Here is a 21,561-nt window from a genome sequence, read left to right as displayed (position 1 = left end):
GGGCTATAGATAGGATTGACACTAATGGCGCACCAAGAAAGTAGTGCGTCACTACTATATACTAATGGCGCACCAGTTGGTGATGCGCCATTAGTGTGGAAGACACTAATGGCGCACCAGAAAACAGGTGCGCCACTAGTGATAATTTTTTTTTCATTTTTACATACATACTAATGGCGCATCCTACCGAAGTGCGCCATTACTAATTCTAACTAGTAATGTCGCACCAGACAAGAAGTGCGCCGGTACTGAATTTTTTTTTATTCTTTTTTTTTTGCAAAACTACTAATGGCGCACCGCTTCAAAGTGCGCCATTACTAGTTTAAACTACTAATGGCGCATGCTGTAAAAGTGCGCCATTAGTATATGTTTTGATATCATGAATATTTTTAAATTTTATGAGCACTTTTTGATATCATGAATATTTTTAAATTTCATGGACACTTTCTGAATTCATGAATATTTTTTCAAATTTGATGATATTTTTTCATATTCAATATGATAAAATATTGAATATTCATGAGAACACTCGATCTCGATCCCCCTCCATCTCGATCTTGATTCCCCCTCCATCTCGATCTCGATCCCACCCGCGCCTTCTCGTCCCTCTTCATTTTTTAAAAAATAATAATAAAAAAGTGTAGACGACAATTGTTGTTAAACAACAATTATTACTGTTTTTATAAAAAATATTACTATTTCATATTCATATTCATTTTTTAAAAGATTATTACATGCAACAAAAAAAATTACTTATGACGCACCTCTGGCTGGTGCGCCATAATTGAATAAATAAAAAAAAAAATAAAAAAAAAAATAATAAAAAAAAAAAAAAAAAAAAAAAAAAAAAAAAAAAAAAAAAAAAAAAAAAAAAAAAAAAAAAAAAAAAAAAAAAAAAAAAAAAAAAAAAAAACAAAAAAAAAAAAAAAAAAAAAAAAAAAAAAAAAAAAAAAAAAAAAAAAAAAAAAACAAAAAAAAAAAAAAAAAAAAAAAAAAAAAAAAAAAAAAAAAAAAAAAAAAAAAAAAAAAAAAAAAAAAAAAAAAAAAAAAAAAAAAAAAAAAAAAAAAAAAAAAAAAAAAAAAAAAAAAAAAAAAAAAAAAAAAAAAAAAAAAAAAAAAAAAAAAAAAAAAAAAAAAAAAAAAAAAAAAAAAAAGAAAAAAAAAAAAGAAAAAAAAAAAAAAAAAAAAAAAACCAAAACAAAACCCACCTACCCCACACAAAACAACAGCGAAAAACGAAACAAACAACCCGACAAAAACCAACTAACACACAGAACATAACAACAGACACAAGAAACAACGAAAAAACAAGAACACAAAACACCGAAAAACACATCAAACACCAAAAAGAAAACAAACAAAAAAAACACACCCAAAAACAGAAACCGATAACAAAAGAAAAACAATATAAAGAACCACACACACAGAACAACACAACAATACCAACACACAGAACAAATACACACACACAGCAACAGCAACGACACGAACACACACACACACAACACATCACCACCACAAATCCCACGACCAAGACACAGACCGAACCACCCGCACCATCCCCCGCAAATCACCGACACAAAAATAGAAATAGCACAAATCCAAAAAAAAACAAAAATAATATGATAATATAATATAAATCAAATACAATATATAAGAATAGATATAATTAATCAAAATAATAAAAAAATTATAATAGAAATAAGATAAATAATATTAATATACAGAATTTAAATATATATATAAATACAAATAAACAAAATATATAGAAAATAGATATAATATATAAAAAAATAATATAACATAAGATTAATAATTATAAATATATATATACGATATTCATATTCAATTCAATATATACAATAATAAAAAATTAAAAAATAATAACAATAAATATCAAATAATATAAATTTTACTATAATAATATATTAAAAAGACACATAATAATAAAAATAACTATAACATAAAATAATTGAGGCAGAAAACAAGGACAAAACTGGAATAAGACAAAGAACACAAATATAGCAATAATACATAAAAAAAAAGAAAAATAAACATTAATTAGACAGACAACACGATAACTCGGAGGTGCGCATTTGCTATTACGCACCCTCCCCCGCTCCACCGCCACAAATGAATGCAACTAAAAATCCAAAAAAAAAACAAATTTGTTTATATTTTCAAATAACAAATTTGATGATATTTTCAAATAATAAATTTGATGATATTTTTTCGATTCATAAATATTTTCAAATAACAAATTTGATGATATTTTTAAAAAAATATTACTGTTTTTATAAAAATTTATTACTGTTTCATATTCATATTCATTTTCATTTTCATATTCATTTTCATATTAATTTTCTATTAAATTATTAGATGCAACAAAATAATAATAAAAAAAATCTTACTTATGGCGCACGGCTGGCTGGTGCGCCATTGCTATCTAAAAAAAGAATACTAATGGCGCACCGTCTCGGGGGTGCGCCATTGCTATAAAAAAACATACTAGTGGCGCACCGCCAGGGGGTGCGCCATTAGTAATCTTCCCCCCTAGTCGCCCGATCCCTTCGTCCCTCCCGCTCGCCAGATTCACTCCCCCCTCGCCAGATTCATTCCCCCCTAGTCGCCCGACGACCCCCGCGCCCCGCCTCGCCGTCTCTGTCCTCGCCGCCGACGGCCTGCCCCGCTCCTTCCCTCCACTCCTCAATCGCCCTCTCGGTCCTCGCCGCTGACGGCCTGCCCCGCTCCTTCCCTCCACCCCGAGCGCCGCCGCCGCGCGTCACCGCGGCCACCGACCGCCCCGTCCTCCGTCGTTGTGCCTAGGAGCTGCGCCAGGAGCAACACCATCATCACCTTCATCGCCTACGTCCACGAATTGGAGCCGGGTCATCAAGGATTGAGCGCATCGACCTCTTCTTCCTCATCAGCGACCACTGCTTCTCGGCGCCGATCCGCGCTGCCCCGACCACCCTCGGCCTCGCCGTCTCCTTCCCCAGCTCCGCGGTGAGCGTCTCCATCGATTCCCTTGTTTAGTCACCGTTTGTGCATGCGGGCTTGTGCTCACCGCGCCGGCTGCCCCTCGCTGTAGATTCTCTGATGTCCTTACCTGAAACTGAATATAAAGTCAGTTTAAAAGTCAGTCTCCTGATCTGAATATAAACTTTATCTGAAACTGAAATTGAAACAGATGCAATTCAGTTAAAAATTCAATTTTAGAGCTTGGCTCCAGATCTAAATATAAAGTGTACGGCAAGCTTATATTGCAAGAAAGTTTAAAATTCAATCTATGCATCACATGTTATAGTCCGAGGAAAAGTTCACTGAAATTGTTGTAGTTTAAAAAACAGTTAACTGAAATTGTTGTAGTCTGAAACTGTCAGGAGTTGGTAATTATCAGACTAAGTAAGTTACTTGTTACTACAAGTCTACAAGACTTTGTTTCCAGCGATGGTCATAAGCTTTCGTGTTGACGTCATTACGGTCTTTGTGATTCGTCACGGGGTTCTATCTAATGTGATCTGGGGGTCTTGATATATAGCAATGAAGATGGCAATTTAGCATCCTGCTTGCTAATACTTGTTACTGCCCTTCTGCAGATCCATTATTTGTTAGTACTGTTATAGAGTATCTGAGGGTGCTAGCCTTTAACTGTACTGATTTTTATGGTGAGAAGATAACTTTTTCAACTAGTTTGTTTACTCTATTTTTGGGACAAAGGCAGACATGCGCTCTATTGATTTCATTAAGAGAAAGGGTAGCAGGCTCAATATTTGTAGAAAATTCTTTCTCTTGATGCTTTCTTGGTTTCAGAGTCTTGTGGACACATATCAACATGATTCGTTTTAAGTTCGATTCAAGACATAAATGACATTAATGTTTAGTTCACAGTATCTAACGTGTTAGGAATTCTGTGTTGTTTCTAAAAGCTCTACAATATCCAGATTTTATGATATTTGTACATCCACAAGACTTAGCCTGAAATCTGTGTTGTTTCTGAATATTCGTAGTGAATAGTTTCAGTATTACTTTTTTTAAACATGTCAGTATTGCTTTGCATAATGCATAATGTTTTGTTCAAGCTTATGTACAGCAGTACAGTCCATATGGGGCTGTTTATTCAGTTTGTTGTGCTCTGGTGATTGGTTGCAAAAAATTGCCCCTGTTCATTCAGTTTTGCTTACATGATGGAAGGGGAAAGATGCTAAAAAAGTGTCCTCCAATACCCCGGCCCATGCATCAAATCCTTTTGGATGTTTTGGATGTTTTGTCTCCGACCATTGTGTCGTGATGAATTTGCAGGTACCCAGAGAGGCCCTTGAGTTTGCCGGAATGTCGATTAACTTCCGTTCCGGCAAATTCGGATACTCCATATGTCCTATTTTCAGCAAAGGTCATGCTGAAATTTTCCTTGAATTTTAGCATGACTTTGCTAAAAATAGGACATATGAGGTACTTGCGACTAATGCATGGGCCGGGGTATCTTAGTACTTAGTTAAGTAGGATCAACTGCCCCGCCATTCTTGCTGCATTAAACCATAGGTGGCAATAGAGCCAAGTGATTAGGCCCAACTTAGAATTCTCGTTAGCATCGATAAACCCTAGATGATAAACCCAACATAGGTGGCAATAGAGCCAAGTGATTAGTGCCAAGTGATTAGGCCCAACCTAGGGTGCCTCGGCATCGATAAACCCTAAATGATGAAAACTTAACTTCGCTTCTATAAGGTGCCTCGGTGTCGATGAGAATCTAAATGATGTACGCTTAGGCTTTTAGGGTGCCTCGGCGTCGACAAAACCTAAATGATGAAAGCTTAGGCTTTTAGGGTGCCTCGACGTCGACAAACCCTAAATGATAAAACCTTGGCTTTTAGGGTGCCTCGGTGTCGATAAGAACCTAAATGATGAAAGCTTAGGCTTTTAGGGTGCCTCAGCGTCGACAAACCCTAAATGATAAAAGCTTAGCTTTTAGGATGCCTCGGTGTCGACAAACCCTAAATGATGTAGTTTTGAATTATGAACGTAGGATATGTCGTCATCATCATCGGACGATGAAAGTCTCCCGGCGGAGTGCGACTGGTGCCACGACGATCGAGGTCTGTGCGACATGCCTCACCTGGACGATGATCGGCGCTTCAGCATTAAGCTCGAGGACACCTTCGAAGTTGAAACGGTACACAACGACGACAAGTGTTATTTTCATAATTAAGCATGACTTCAAGTATTTCAACGTGTAATTTTCATCTTTTACAATTCGAGTATAGCTTATCCCATGTCATGCAAGACGCTATGTCTTGGAGAGGATGGATTTTGAAGACCATGAAATTTTTGAAACAAAGAAAATTCACCTAAGGACTCATCACGATGTGGACTTTGAAGTAAATCTATATAATTCTGAGAGCGTAACCCATTTTGGTTGCAAAAATTGGGAAGCATTTTGCAAGATGTATGTTTTTGATGAGGGTATGCTTATCGCCATGGATCTTGGTAATCCTGACATCAACCAAGACAATATGGACATTTGGTTCCTTGTTGATACGCCTCCAGTTCTACCGCTATGTGAGTTTCTCAAACATAGTTATTAGCTAATTTATATTGTTTATTTCAAAATAGTTGACAGCTTATTTCCATTGATAGCTTATTTTTATTGTTCAAAGAATGTGCGGGAGATGGTAGACAAAACCCACTACACCGATGGCTCCGAATTAACAACTTACAAGGAGAAAAATCATCTGATCGGATTTTGTACTGACATTGAGAATTACATTATCCACAATCAAACTCCTCAACATTATGATAAATACGTGCCACTAGTGCATGTGTTCAACTACGGTAACTACCATGGAGATACCCTGGTAAGATTTTTACAATTACGACATTCGTGCATCTTTTGCATACTTCTAAAACTAGTACATCATTGCTAACTATGAAGTTATTACTATGTTTTTCAACAGATAATCCCAGAGAATTGTGTGCCTCATATGATGTATCAGAAAGATAGTGTTAATGTTTTGAACATACAGCCAGGTCATCCTACGAATCTCAACTGTCCATACGAGATTTCTAAAAGAAGTGGAGACATGAAAATCAAAGGATGAAAAAAATGTATGAACAGTCGTAAGGAGCTTCTTGGAAGCAAAAGGAAGTGAAGCGCAAGAATTAGAGACAGGATGTTCTCCATTCTCCATAATGGAAAGTCAGGGTCTATATTGTTTTATGCTATTTTAGCTTAAATAGGGTATTTAGGTCCTGCCTAATACTGATGATCATGTGCTAAGAACAATTAAGTAGGGTTGGTTCGATGACTATCAAGATGATGATCGTATGACTTGTTATGAATAACGAGTAGAAGTTGTATGATGATGATTAGTAGGACTTGTTAGGATTAGTATTACTTCCGACAAACTCGATACTCGCGGTCTCGAGACTTGTAATGTTTTATCTTTTTCGGTCTTTTGAATTCAGAGACTAATATGATGAATTGTATTCGGAGACTAATCTTCTATTGTATTCGATGAATCTGCTGTTGCTGTGTGCTACTGTCTATAATCTGTCAAATAATATATTTTGTAACATGTGCAAAAATCAAAAAAGTAAAAAAAATAAAACCTAATATTCATACTAATGGTGCATCACTACAGAGTGCGCCATTAGTATGCCAAGTATACTAATGGCGCATCCATCCGCAGTGCGCCATTAGTGTGCCAAAGCACATGGTTAAATATGGCCTCTGGGAGGCATACTAATGACACATGGTGTTATATACTAATGGCGCACTGGGTGGTGCGCCATTAGTATACCAGATACTAATTGCGCACCAGTGATGCGCCATTAGTAAAAAATACTAGTGGCGTGATACTAATGGCGCACCAGTGATGCGCCATCAGTAGGCAAAACTGGTGCGCCATTAGTAGGCCTTTTCCTAGTAGTGCGGCCGTGGTGGTGGCACACGGCTTCGACGTCGAGCAACGTGGCAACTGCGGCGGCATGGCGAGGAGGCCGCGGAGGACCTGCGTGGAGGCGCGGAGACACGCCGCGGTATCGACGGCCATGGCGACAATGACGCCCGGCGTTTCCAGATGCAGCTCCGATGATGGGCGACGCAGCAATCATGGCGCGGGCGCGGCGACAGGGATGAAGCTAAAAAAAAGTTTAATGGGGCCATGCCTATGACAGTGGGGTCATGTTCAATAAATGTATAGTCATTAGTACTTAGTTAGTGAAGGTTTTGCCAATTTCAATGGGGTCAATTGACCCCGGTGCTAACAAGGTAGCTCCGTCCCTGCGCGGCGAGCACATGGCACATCGCAGCAGGCGCCGGGGTGCGCGGCGGCATCAGGCGGACGATGGTCGACGGCGAGCCATGTCTCCTGTGATGGCGAGGCGAGAAGGCAAGTCAAGATTAGAAAGAGTTTGTTAGGATAATCCTGGCATGGAGTTAATCTCGAGTCAGTTGGTTAGCCGGGTTGTGTGGATAGGGTAGCTGTGTTGCTTGGCCGGTGCGTTGCATGAGACGTGGGTGCGTGTGCATGCATGGAGTTAGTGGTCGGGTGTGCCGGCTGGGTAGTGTGTGTGCACCTGGCTATAAAAGCCCCTTTGTGTACTGCTGGTAGTTGCGCCGGTTTGTTGCCGCGCCACGGTGACGGTATGTGCCGAGCCAAGGGAAGGAAAATGTAGTCTCCGTTGGGACCATGGTATGCGCCCGGTCGATGTGAGAGTTCTTCCGAGGTTGTGGTGCGTGTGTACGTGTGTACCTTCATGTATGTCTGTTCGAGAGTTGAATAGAAGCCAACATACATGCCGTTAGACTGCCGGGGTGTTCGTCGCTAGAAAATTTTGTTCATCTTCTTCTACCTTCGTCCGGCGTTCGTCACTGAAGAGTGGTTCGGCGTATGTTGCCGATGAATTTGTCCCAATAGTGGACGGCGGGGACAGTAGCTAGGAACGGAATTCCGGTGCTTGCTTACAAAGCAAGCTTCCGGCGGTGGCGACGAGCGAGAGTGGACACCGGAGAAGGAAAAGGGGATTCGGGTTTTCCTTTTTGAGCTTGTGGTGGCGGTGTCGCCGGCGGCTGCGATGAGCGAGCGTGAACGCCGGCGGCTGGATGTTTGGAATAGGAACAGAATTATTGTTTTGTTACTGAAATTAAAGGATTAATTGGCAGACTGCGTTGAGATTCATTTTGGCCAAGGGTCGTCCGCTGAAGAGGGTCGCATCATCCGAGCGTACGACTCGGGTCGCATGAGATTTTCGGACCGGCTGTTGTATCGGGAGCCTCGCCAACACTTTGCTCCTATAGGTCCATGGATACTGTGTTGTATAAGGAATCACAGCCACACATTCCTGCACTAGTTGTGTCACGGTGGGAGAAGCCCGCTCACGCATGTTGGTTTCCTCTGGTCTGTCTAGAATACATCTAGATGCTGGCGCTAAACTGATGTTTACTTTGTTTATGGTCTTTTTTTCTATTTTTTTTGTTTTTTGTTGCTACATTATATATTTGTGGGAGCTTAGATGTGACATCCTTAAAAAATATCTAGATGTGAATTAGAAAAACTATTCCTTCAATCTCTTACCTAAACTTTGCATATATGTTGGCGCTAATGAATAGCACCATTCTGAGAAATTAAGCACAAAGACTGATTGGCCATCTTAGCTACCTAATTTACATACAATCAGGTGACATGAAATTCATCCGGAATTTATATATAATCCTCTGTCCATGCAACAATGAACGGTAACTATCATACAGACACACATATAAGCATGAGCAGCTAGGCCGCGGGTCATCCTTCTTTTCCAAAAAAAGAAGGAACTCAAGGTGAATAGAGCATGATAAAGTCCGAACTGCATGTGTACATCACAAAACTGTTCACTGCTAAAACCAGCATGATCAGTCACCAAGGAGTTAGTCATAACTTTTTAGCATGTTTATCGCTCTCAACCCTTTCTACTTCTTCTTTACTATTCCCTTTGTCCAAAAAAACTTGTCCCTTTAATACATCCATTTAAGATACGAATTTGGGACAAGTTTTTTCGGACGGAGAGAGTATCCAATCCATGTTCCGACTTCCAACTCAAGAGAAAAGGCACGCAATAAGCATGCCTACACATTTGCACAAAGAATGAGGGAACAAAATAATTGATCTCGTTCTACACTGGCCCACACAATTGAAATATTTAGCATGGATATTGTATGATGGTACCATCTCTAAAAAAGTTGTGATGATCCGGTATAAATCGAACGAAGAAACTTGTTGTGGTTGGAAGTTCGTGTAGTTCCATGTAAGATATGCACATGCAAGAGCAACAACTAGTCTGCTCTTTGGCGTGTCAAGCAGTTACACCCATGGAGTACGAAAATTAGTTCCTTTCATGGTAGTACATCAAAACATTCTAGGTCGTTTATTTCTCTGATTGAATGGCCCAGATGCGGCTATGTTGCTACACCAGAATTGGTGTAGTATATTAAGGAGAGTGGATTTTTTACTCTCGGGTGTACTACACTGGAGTTTGTAAAAAATCAATATCAAATGTAAGTTGGGTATTTCACTTACTTAGACTGAATTTTGGGTATATTAAGGCGTAAGTGGTATTTTGGGTAGTTCACTTACTTAGACTGAATTTAAGTTTTTCAATGGAGTTTTCCCATGCAGAAGTATCCATCATTATGGGCATGTAATAACCTGGTTGGCCACGAAATGGTCTTTTATGACGCTTATTAGACAAGGGTTTTAGGGTTTGTGGCACACCTCCAACATGGGGTGACCTTTTCATTATATAGAGAGGTACATAATAATATACAATACAATTACACGTGGGGCCCAGTATATATAGAGTCTAACACCCTCCCTCAATCTTAACCGTGCTCAGAAGAATTCACTAGGTTGAGAATGCGCCTACAGCCTTCAAACTGAGGAAGAGGCAGCGGCTTCGTAAAGATGTCAGCAAGTTGATTTTTGGAGGAGATAAACTTGATAAGAAGCAATTTCTGGGCAACACGTTCTCTGACAAAATGATAATCAACTTCGATGTGTTTGGTGCGAGCATGAAAGACTGGATTTGAAGACAAATACGTTGCACCAATGTTATCACACCAAAGTATCGGCGGCTGCTTCTGAGGAATCTTCAACTCTCTGAGCAAAGACTGTATCCAAATAAGCTCGGCTGTAGCATTTGCAACTGCTTTGTACTCAGCTTCAGTGCTATTGCGGGACACCGTTGCTTGTTTACGAGCACTCCAGGCGATCAAGTTAGAACCAAGGAACACTGCATATCCCTCTATTGATCGTCTGTCATCCGGACTCCCAGCCCAGTCTGCATCAGAGAACGCAGAGAGAACTCCAGAGGGGGCCGGTTGCAGATGCAAGCCATAAGAAGAAGTGAACCGGATATAGTGCAAGATGCGCTTAACCGCAGTCCAATAAGAGTCGTGAGGAGCATGAAGAAACTGGCAGACACGGTTGATAGCATAGGAGATATCAGGACGAGTAATAGTCAAGTACTGCAAGCCACCAACAATACTGCGATACTCAGTAGCCTCATCAGCAGAGAGACATATTAGACAAGGGTTTTAGGGTTTGTGGCACACCTCCAACATGGGGTGACCTTTTCATTATATAGAGAGGTACATAATAATGTACAATACAATTATACGTGGGGCCCAGTATATACAGAGTCTAAAAACGCTCCTCAACCCCGGTCGGCGAACATGTCAGCCTCGGTCATGCTGGCCAGGGTGAGCTCGTCCTGCAGGTTTCCTTCCCTGCACGCACTGTCATTCAAACCACTCCTCACTGACGTCCCTATAGATGTTGGCAAGGTTCATGTGCATTTCTTGAGTCATGCCCTGGAACGGCCGCCCGTCAATTATAGGGAAGGAAATCTAAAAAGAAAACTGTGGGGAGGCTTCCATGGCGCCAGCGCCACGTCGAGCAAGTCTTTGGGCAGGTCGATGAAGACGGGTTTGAGCCGACGTGTACGCAGCGTTCCATTGACCAGATTGTATGTTCTCCCACACCACGATACAGAGGCCCGTCCATCCAAGAATGCTAGCCACGTGAATGATCACCTCCTCCTGTCCTGTTGCATGCATCCATCGTAAGCATATGCGACGGACCTGCCTGTACGTTCAAAACGCTTGCATGTCCACATAATTAATGTATCTACACAGTGGGTTTCAACAAGGACTGAGGGTGTCCGCGGACCTCTAAAACAAACACGCTATTCGTCCGCGGACAACATTCGGACGTGTTCGCAGACACGATATCCACCTTATCGCAACAAACTTTTGTCAAACAGCAACACCCTTCTGCCCTAGCAACGGTCACATTTTACAAGGATATAAAAGCACTTGAAAAAAACATGCATTCCATGCATCAAAATCACCTTCGGCCAAACAACCTTCCACCAAAACATAATCACCTTCCGCCAAGTCAATTAGCAGCGCTGACATCTAGAGGGAGAGGAGATGACACATGGTGGCTTTTGATTGGCCAGATGGATGTCCAGACACGCCAAAACATTATGCATGTTTGTACAAAGCGTGGAGAATCGAAACCTAGTTACGAAGGTGTCTACACGATTGGAGGCTACGGCAGGGGATACTTTTACCCAATATGGGTGGCAGCATGATATTAGGATTGGCCCCCCTCTGCTTTAAGTGTTATATGGATCTTTTTATATTTCGCCTTTTTTATTTTTCGTTTGTGCGAGAGGACCTTTTTTTGGCTATGTGCATCTTAGTTATGCAGAGCTGGGTGTAATGCTTAAATCATTTAAGTAATAAAGCGGCCCTTTTCAAAAAAATGCACAATGCATGAGAGAATAAAAGAATTGATCTCACTCTACATTGACCTAAGCAATTTTATTTTGCCGGATATTGACCTAAACAATCGAAGCGTCTGATATGAATATTGTACGATACACAGTACAATCTCGAAAAGAGATGTCATGATCCGGTAACAACCGAAAGGAGAAATCAGTTGTCATTGGAAATTCGTGTAATTTCATATAAGATACGCACATGCAAGAGCGATGTCAAGAAGTTAGACCCATGGAGTACGAATGGTATATTAGACCATTCTGGACTGTTTATTTCTATGATTGAATAGCCCAGATGTTGGAATGAGCCACGTTCCACGGTGGCGACCGGCGGGTGCGTGCGTCTGTGCTGCGTCAGAATGAGCCGAGCCAAGGAGAATCAGAGTGGGCGTAGTCTCCGCCGGGGCCATGGTGTGCGCCCGGTCGGCAGGAGAGAGAGCTCCTCTGGATAGGCTGCGGTTTGTTGCCGAGCCCGGGTATGTGCCCAGTAAAGTAAGACCGTTCGAGCGGCCGAGGCAGGCGTTTGTGCACCGAGAAAATCATGTGCTCCATCTTCCACCTTCGGTGTGTGTGTGTGTGAGAGAGAGAGAGAGAGCTGTTCGAGGTTTGTCCTAGATCGTGTCCAGGGCAAGGATTCGGTTTCAACAATTGGCATCAGAGCGACCAGGTTCTGGGGTGCCGTGGCGCACAGTGGTGTCCGCAGCACGCACGGCGGACATGAAGGCATCGGCTGCGGCGCGCGGTGAGCTCATGACGACGGCGAGTTCGGACGTGGTGGTGGCATACGGCTTCGACGTCGACCGATGCAGCAACCGCGGCGCCGTCGCAGCGGGGGCGGAAGCATGCAGTGTGCCATCGGGCGAAGGCGTCCAAAGCAGCAACGATGACGAGCCTGGTCAGGCAGGCCATGCAGCCAGTTCGTGGCTTAGGAGGTGAATGTTGGAATAAGCCACATTCCATGGTGGCGACCAGCGGGTGCGTGCGTCTGTCCTGCGTCGGAATGAGCCGAGCCTAGGAGAACCAGAGTGAGCGTAGTCTCCGCCGGGACCGTGTGTGCGCCCGGTCGGCAGGAGAGAGAGCTTCTCTGGATAGGCTGCGGTTTGTCACCGAGCCCGGGTATGTGCCCAGTAAAGTAAGGCCCATTCGTGCGGTGGAGGTGTTTGTGCACCGAAAAAATTGTGTGCTCCATCTTCCACCTTTGTTGTGCGAGAGAGAGAGAGAGAGCGCGCTGGTTCGAGGTTTGTCCCAGATCGTGTCCAGGGCAAGGATTCGGTTCCAACACCAGATGCGGCTATTCTACACCAGTCAATGGTATTTTTGGTAGTTCAGTTACTTAGACTGAATTTAAGTTTTTCGGTCAAGTTTTATCCGTGCAGAAGTATCCGTCTATATGGGCATGGAATATCCTGGTTCGCGACGAAATGGTTTTTCATGAAGCTCCTCCACTCCGGTCGGCGAAGATGTCATGCTGGCCAGGGCAAGCTCATCCTGAGGTTATCCTTCCCTGCCAGGACTGTCATTCGAGCAACTCCTCACCGACATCCCTGTAGATGTTGGGGACGTTCATTTGCATCCTCTGAGTATGCCCTGGCACGGCCGCCGGTCAACTATAGAGGGTAGGCAATAATGTGAAAAGAACTGCCATGGGATGTCTTAGGGCAGGTCGCCGAAGACGGCTTTGAGCCGCGACCCCTACTAGTCAAGCGGGACACAGAGGTCAGTCCGTCCAAGAATGCTAGCCACGTCAATGGTATCCTCCTCCCGCCCTGTTGCATGCATCAAAGTTGAGCCGACCTGCATGTACGTACAACACGCATGCATGTCCACATAATATACTTACACAGTGGGTTTCACCAATCTAACAAAGTAATATGAGCATCACTCTTTGGAACTATGCATCCAAAGTTGAGCAGATGCGACGGACCTGCATGTTTGGAATTGCTAAAAGATAAATGGACTGGCACGCAAACGCGATTGTCTCCAGCAGCCTTCGATGAAGGGAAGCTGAACCACCTGGCCTTCTTCTTCAAACACTTGGTGGCACGATTCGGGGAGTTCCGGCAGCAGAGATCTGCAGCGCGGGAGGCGGAGGTGGATCGGGCGGCGCGTGCGGTGGCGCTCCGCATCCTCACCGGCGTCCACCACGTCTCCCCTCACTTCCCGGTGGAAACCGTGCTGTGGGAGCTTGACATGGGTGACCAGCGCAGGGCGGAGCGTGTGGTGGGCGACATTGCAGAGGCGCTGGTCCTGCAGGAGAAGGAGAGCGACTTCATGGAAGCCTGAGATCCTCTCCTGCTTCACTTTCTTCACCGTCAGCTTCGCCTCCCTCGTCTTTGTTCTCTTGTTTTCTTCTTCTGCTTCACAAAAGAAGGCGATGTTGAACCTTGTGCTGGTTAGGATGAAGTGGGAGAAACCTGCCTACGAGCATGTTGGTTTCCTCGAATCTCTCATATAATCACGAGTATCCAAAGCAATTAAACACAAAGATTGGCTGCTAGCTGACTTCTTTTCTAGCTAGCTGATTGAAATGCAACCTCGTAGAAATGAAATCAATCGGGGATATATATATAGAGGCTTTCGTCCAAGCAACAGCGAATGGTATACACACATATAAGCATGAGCACACGGGAACCTGAGGTGCATATATAGAGCATGATAAAGTCTAAATTGAATGAGTGTATCACAAAATTGTGCTTCACACAAAAGCTAGGATGATCACGAGAGATCAGTCGTCCTAACTAACTTTGCAGCATGTGCATGTATCTTGCATCTTCTTTGCTTTCATCTGGTTCATGTTTCAACCTGAGAGAAAAGACACCTGAGAAGCATGCCTAGACAAATGCACAATGCATGAGAGAACAAAATAATTGATCCCGTTGTACATTACCCTAAAAAAATGACATATCTAAAATGAATATTGTACGATGCGGTCCACAGATTTGATGTGGCAGGTCACCGTGGCTGGCTACGCTGCCTGTAACCTGTGGAAGGAGATAAACTGGCAAACATTCAAAGGGAAGAGGGCCTCACCTAAGACGGTGGCTGCGCTAGCGAGTGGAGATAAAACAAATTGTGTAGGCAAAAACCTAGTGTGTATTTCTTTTAGACGGTGTGTTATTCAGGACTTCGGTATGTATCTGAACTTATTAAATTGTAACTTGTTATTCTCTTCACTATAACGTAAAAAGCAGAGTCCCTGCAATTGTTGGTCTACATTATATTATACATGGTACACGTTAAACAAATGATGTGATGATCGAAAGACAAAATTTGTTGTGGTTGGTGATAGCTGAATAAAAGTGTTGCTTATTGATTGATTTGGTGCGGCATACAAGAGTATATAAGAGGGTACAAACTGACTTGGGGTAGGAGTACAAAACTGACTTGAACTAGAAGTCGTATACCATAAGGACTACTCTAACATCCCCCCGCAGTATCAACGGCAGGCTTGACGACGTTGAGACTGAAACATATATCTTGAAACGGTTTAGTAGGCAGTGACTTGGTGAAAATGTCAGCAAACTGAGCCGTAGAGGGAACATGAAGCACCCGAACCTGACCAAGAGCAACCTTTTCACGAACAAAATGAATATCAATCTCAATATGCTTTGTGCGTCGGTGTTGAACTGGATTGCCGGTCATGTAGACTGCTGATATGTTGTCACAGTAGACAATAGTGGCCTGCTCAATAGGCCTGTGTAGCTCGGAGAGTAATTGCCGAATCCATATTGTATCTGCAATGGCATGTGCCACAACGCGATACTCAGCCTCGGCCGACGAACGTGACACCGTAACCTGTCTTTTCGAAGACCAAGAAATCAAATTGTTACAAGAAAAACACAAAAACCGGAAGTGGACCTTCGAGTGTCAAGACAACCAGCCCAGTCTGCATCAGAGTATGCGGTAAGCGAGTTTGGAGAAGAATTATTGAGGTGGAGACCATGATTGAGAGTTCCTTTTAGGTACCGAAGAATGCGTTTAACATGATTATAGTGAGGAACCCGGGGATCATGCATATAGAGACATGATTGTTGAACAACAAAAGAGATTTCAGGATGAGTAATGGTGAGATATTGGAGAGCACCTGTTAGGCTACGATAGAGAGTAGGATCGGAAAAGGGTTCACCGGTAGCCGAAAGTTTAAAACTAGTATCGACAGGAGTGCGAGATGATTGACAGTCAAGCATACCAGCACAATTAAGAAGATCAAGAATATACTGGCGTTGGGAAAGAAAAAGGCTGGAGGAATCTCGAACAACAGCAATGCCTAAGAAATGATGAAGGAGTCCTAGGTCAGTCATAGAAAATTCAGACCTAAGAAGAGAGACAATATGATCTAAGAACTTTTGAGAGGATGCAGTAAGAATGAAATCATTTACATAAAGAAGTAAATAGGCAGTGTCAGAAGTTTGATGATACACAAAAAGAGAGGTGTCGGAGAGAGATGGAATGAAGCCAATTATTTGGATGAAGGAGGAGAAGCATTGAAACCAAGCTCGTGGGGTCTGTTTAAGACCGTAGAGAGATTTCTGAAGAAGACACACATGAGTTGGAAACGATGGATTTTCAAAACCCAGAGGTTGCTGGCAGTAGACAGTTTCTTGAAGGGAACCATGGAGGAAAGCATTTTTAACATCAAGTTGGTGAATAGGCCAGGAAGAGGAGACAACAACACTAAGAACGGTGCGAATGGTGCTAGGTTTAACAACAGGAGAAAAGGTTTCTTCGTAATCAATTCCTTGTTGCTGAGAAAAGCCACGACAAACCCACCTGGCTTTATATCATGAGAGGCTCCCAATCGGAGTGGAACTTTTGGCGAAAAATCCATTTGCCAAAAACAATATTTGTATTGGGAGGACGAGGAACAAGTTGCCAGGTGTTGTTTTGAAGTAAAGCATTATATTCTTCTTGCATGGCAGTGGCCCAGTTGGGATCAAGTAGAGCAGTTTTGTAATTCTTTGGGAGGGAAGTGAGAGATACGGAGGTATGAAGGTTTAGGCGGTTTTGGGGTTGATGAAATCCTGATTTGGCTCTAGTACGCATGCGATGATCATTAATCGGGGCTGCTGTAGGAATAGCACGAGGGGGTATGGTGGGTACGGGTGAGTCCGGCGCAGCGGAAGAGTCGGACGAAGGAGCAGGGCTGGGTGATGGAGTGGGAGTAGGGACGGGGTGGTGGGGATGGAGCAGGGGTCGGAGGTGTTGGGGATGTCTCGGGTGGGGTGAGGGTAGGGTTGGTATCGGCTATAGCGGATGTTAATGGTGGTGGTGGTGTGTTGTGTTCAGCAGGTAGGGGAGTATATAGTTGGAAAGGACGGGGAGAGGGGGTGTTTGCGGAGCTAGGGGTGTTTGATGGTGTAGTAGTGCGTTGTGAGAAAGGAAAAATGTGCTCAGCAAACGTGACATGACGAGAGACATGAACGTGTCCGGTGTGAAGGTCGAGGCAGCGATAGCCTTTGTGCTCGTCAGAGAAGCCAAGAAAGGTACATGGGATAGAGCGTGGTGACAATTTATTTGCAGAAGTGGCGTAGGCATTGGGAAAACAGAGACAGCCGAAAACACGAACCGCGGAGTAGTCGGGATGGGAAAGAACGAGGGAATAATAGGGAGTAGTGTTGGGTTTAGTTTTAGAAGGGCGAATATTTAGAAGGAAGGTGGCCATGTGTAGGGCTTCAGCCCAAAACATGGGAGGCATAGATGATTGAATGAGGAGAGTGCGAACGATATCATTGAGGGTGCGAAGAGAACGTTCGGCTTTACCATTTTGAGGGGATGTGTAGGGACATGAGAACCTTAGCAAGATGCCATGTTGTAAGAAGAAAGTACGATTTTTAATGTTATCAAACTCGCAACCATTGTCACATTGGATAAAGCGAATTGGGAGGAAGAAGTGAACAGACACATAGCGTTGAAAATTAAGAAAGAGAGACTGGACCTCGGATTTGTTGCGTAGAGGAAAAGTCCAGACAAAGTGGGTGAAATCATCTAGGATAACAAGGTAGTATTTAAAACCAGAAACACTTGCAATGGGAGAGGTCCATAAATCACAATGTATTAATTCAAAGGGATAAGTGCTACAAGTGCTAGAGGAACTAAAGGGAAGACGCACATGTTTTCCTAATTGACATGACTCGCAAAACACAGAATTATGAGAGTCTCTATTACATGGTATGGTAAATTCACTAAGCATAGAAGCTAAGACGGCATGGTTGGGATGGCCCAAGCGACGATGCCAGAGATCGACGGAGGCCAGCATGGATGTTGGAGGGGTGGCGGCAGGAACTCCATTAAGAGAATAAAGATCACTGGAGCTATTGAAGCGAGCGATCTCGGCCTTGGTCAAGTAATCCTTCACGGATAAACCAAAAGGGTCAAATTCAGCCGAAACTAGATTGTCGCAAGTAAATTGGCGAACAGAAATAAGATTTTTAATGAGGGCGGGTGCAACTAGAACATCGCGAAGTAAAAGAGGTTGAGTGGAAGAGGGAAGTTGAGCCTGGCCAACACAATATATAGAAATAGATGATCCATCTCCAAGGGTAATGGAAGGGAAATGAGATTTATTGCAAGATGATAACCAATTACTAGATGCAGACATATGACTAGAGGCCCCTGAATCAAAGATCCAATCCGTACCTGAGTTTCCTTGTGCAGCAAAGTTATTCATGGCCGGAAGAAAAGCAGCTTGATCCCAGCTCGGCGTCGCAGGTGAGGGTGGCGTCGGGAGCAGTGCCGGCGGATATGATGGTGAAGGCAGTAGGGCTGGCTGGGGAGTGTAGTAGGCGCCGCCGTCAGTGGAGTAGTGACCATAAGGAGCATACGTCGGGACGACGTGAGAGGCATTGGCCGTCTGTGGTGAGGGTGGCATCGGGAGCAGGGGCGGCTGAGGTGTGTAGTAGATGCCGCTGTCGGTGGTGCAATGACCATAAGGAGCATACGTCTGGGTGGCGTGGTAGGCATTGGCCGGTTGTCAGGGGTTGAGAACCCCGAGAGCACCAGTAGGCAGCCGAAGGCCGGGTTGCCAGGCACCTGAGTATGTCGGCGGAGCACCGAGGGCGGACGAAGCGGAACAGGGCATGGGTCATGCCTGAACGAGCCCCGTCCAAGGATCATGAGGAGGCCGCCATGCAACCGCAGATGGAGCACTGGTGGGTGGTGCAGGACTCGGTGCTGGTGATGTCGTAGGCGGAACCGAATGAGTCGACAGCGGCCTGTAGATAGGGTTTTTGCCGCGGTAGTTCAGACTAGGGCGCCAGCCTGGGGGCGGTTGAGCAGATGACGATGCGGATGGCCCAGCGGCAGGAGCCGGCATGGAAGGCGACGCTGGTGTAGACGACAGAGGAGGACGAGCCGCAGCATGAAAGACCTTGGGGCGAGAGTCCTTGCGAGCTTGTGTTTCCGCCGCGAGTTGTACCAGGGAACGAACTTCAGCGAAGGTAGGAGGAGGCCGTATCATCAGTATGAACGAGACTTGCTTGTCAAAGTCTTCGATGAGGCCGACAACGACGATATTGATTAGTTGTGAGTCGCTGACTGTATCGCCGAGTTCGCGGAGCTCATTACCAATGGTCTTAACGCGCTGGCAGAACAGGTTCACAGGGGCGTCTCCTTGCACCATATTGCGAAGCTCGGTGTGGAGAGCGTTTTTTCGAGCGTCGGTGTTGCTTTGGAAGAGCTGACGGGGGGAGTGCCAGATGTTGGCAGCGGTGGCGCCATCGTGATCGAGCATGTTGAAGATTTCTGTGGTGATGCGGGTGTAGAACCACTGGACGATCGCTAGATCGTCTTTCAACCATTGCAGATCGTCGGGGCGGGGAAGACAGTTGGCAGCGACATGCGAGCGCAGGTTGCAGCGGCCGAGGTGGAGATCGAAGAGATGTATCCAATGATAGTAGTTGTGGGCGGCGAGATCAAGAACTATGGGGATGTAGGGGCTGACATCAGAGATTGTGTCGGCAAGAGATATTGGTGCGGCGAGGATGGGTGTAGGGTAGTTTTGTGGAGCTATGATGAGGGCCGAGAAAGAAGCGGCCGCGGCGTTAGGCAGCCTTGGCGATGAGCACGGCCCGGCGCTCGAAGTAGCCGGGCGGCGGCGGCGGAGCCATACCCTAGACCCTGGGACCGGTATCTGATACCATGATAGCTGAATAAAACTGTTGCTTATTGATTGATTTGGTGCGTCATATAAAAGTATAAGAGGGTACAAACCGACTTGGGGTAGAAGTACAAAACTGACTTGAACTAGAAGTCGTATACCATAAGAACTACTCTAAAAGTTGGAAGTTGTTGTGGTTCCATATATGATATGTACATGTAGGAGGAAAGACTAGTTAGCTCAGTTGCATGTCAAGCACTTAACCTGATGGGGTATATGGAAGGTTAGTAGAAAGCAAACAAGGTCGAACCAGATTTGGAAAGGGCACGAGGCTGTTATTGATGGGCCTGAGGCTCGATCCATACAGAACACGTTCGTGCTCAGGAACTGCGTCAGAAACTTAGATAGCAGAGCAAACACAGTTTGGCCTTGGCGTTGAGCGTCAGATAGTTGAGCAAACACAGTGTAGTACATTTGGGGACCGATCAGGGCATGTCTGCTCCTTGTGTAAGTTTGGTGGCCACGTTAGTATATAGGGGGCGACAGCCTGCCGTGGCGTACAAAGAGAGAGACACAATCGTGCAATCTGTTACAAGAGATCTGGGAGAGAAGGTACAGCGGGAGATTTTTGATAAATAGCATTTTTATTGACTCGTAATGTAGCATCAAGATGATACAAAACACAATGAGAACACGTCCAGTCTCTGTATAATTAGGATGCACACAGCCAACACTAACACAAACACAAAAAATCACGCTGGCAAAAGCAAAATCATACAACACCGAATCTATGCCTAGATGAAGGAAAAAAGACTATCAACACCAATCATTTCTTGACAACACAACCACAGCGAGAAAAGTTCTTCAAAAGTTACACCACCAGGAAGGGAACGACACGCAAGCGGCGCCAACGTCACCCGATCCAACAATCAAATGTCAGAACGTGATTTTTCACCTTGAAGATTATGTCCCACCAAACTCCAAGCAATGCCTTCAACAAGATAACTACACAAAAACATTGTTATTGTCAAGTATAACCAACTAGGGTCAGACCTAGCATATTCATGTCAGAGTCGGAACCAAGTACTTGAAAAACACCACCAATCGAAGTCATCATGTATTGCCGCCTGCACTTTCCACCATCTCAACAGGATCATATATAGGGTGAGGACATTAACAGGGAGGGAGGGCACCGGCTTCGCAAAAATTGCAGATCGGGACGCTCTGGCAGCCTCACGCCGTCTTAGCAAGTGATGCAGGTGGCAGGTCTGCGAACGACACCACAATGGATCGCCTCTTGCTATGGCATCCTCATCAATAGCGGAAGAGATAGATTAAAATCAAACTTTCTAAGGACATTTCTAACTGATCCCTTATAACCGGTTAGAGGAGTAAAATTGTAATTTTACTCCTCAAACCGGAACCTAACCAATCCCCAATACATGTTACTAGAGTAAAAAATTTACTCGGCCACCGCAAGTCTCCCTATTTTTACTCCACCGCTCGGCATCCGAGTGAAACTTCTGCCCCTCTCTCTTCCTCTTGTCTGCCTCCTCTTCTCCCCCTCGCCCAGCCGCCCGTACGTCCCACGCCCTTTCCCGCTGCCCCTCTCCTCCCAATGATCGAACACAGTGGCCGAAGGT

The sequence above is a fragment of the Triticum urartu genome, chromosome 7 (assembly GCF_003073215.2).
Source record: "Triticum urartu cultivar G1812 chromosome 7, Tu2.1, whole genome shotgun sequence".
Classification (NCBI taxonomy): Eukaryota; Viridiplantae; Streptophyta; class Magnoliopsida; order Poales; family Poaceae; genus Triticum; species Triticum urartu.
The sequence above is the reverse complement of the archived record's forward strand: the minus strand, read 5'-3'. Positions refer to the sequence as shown.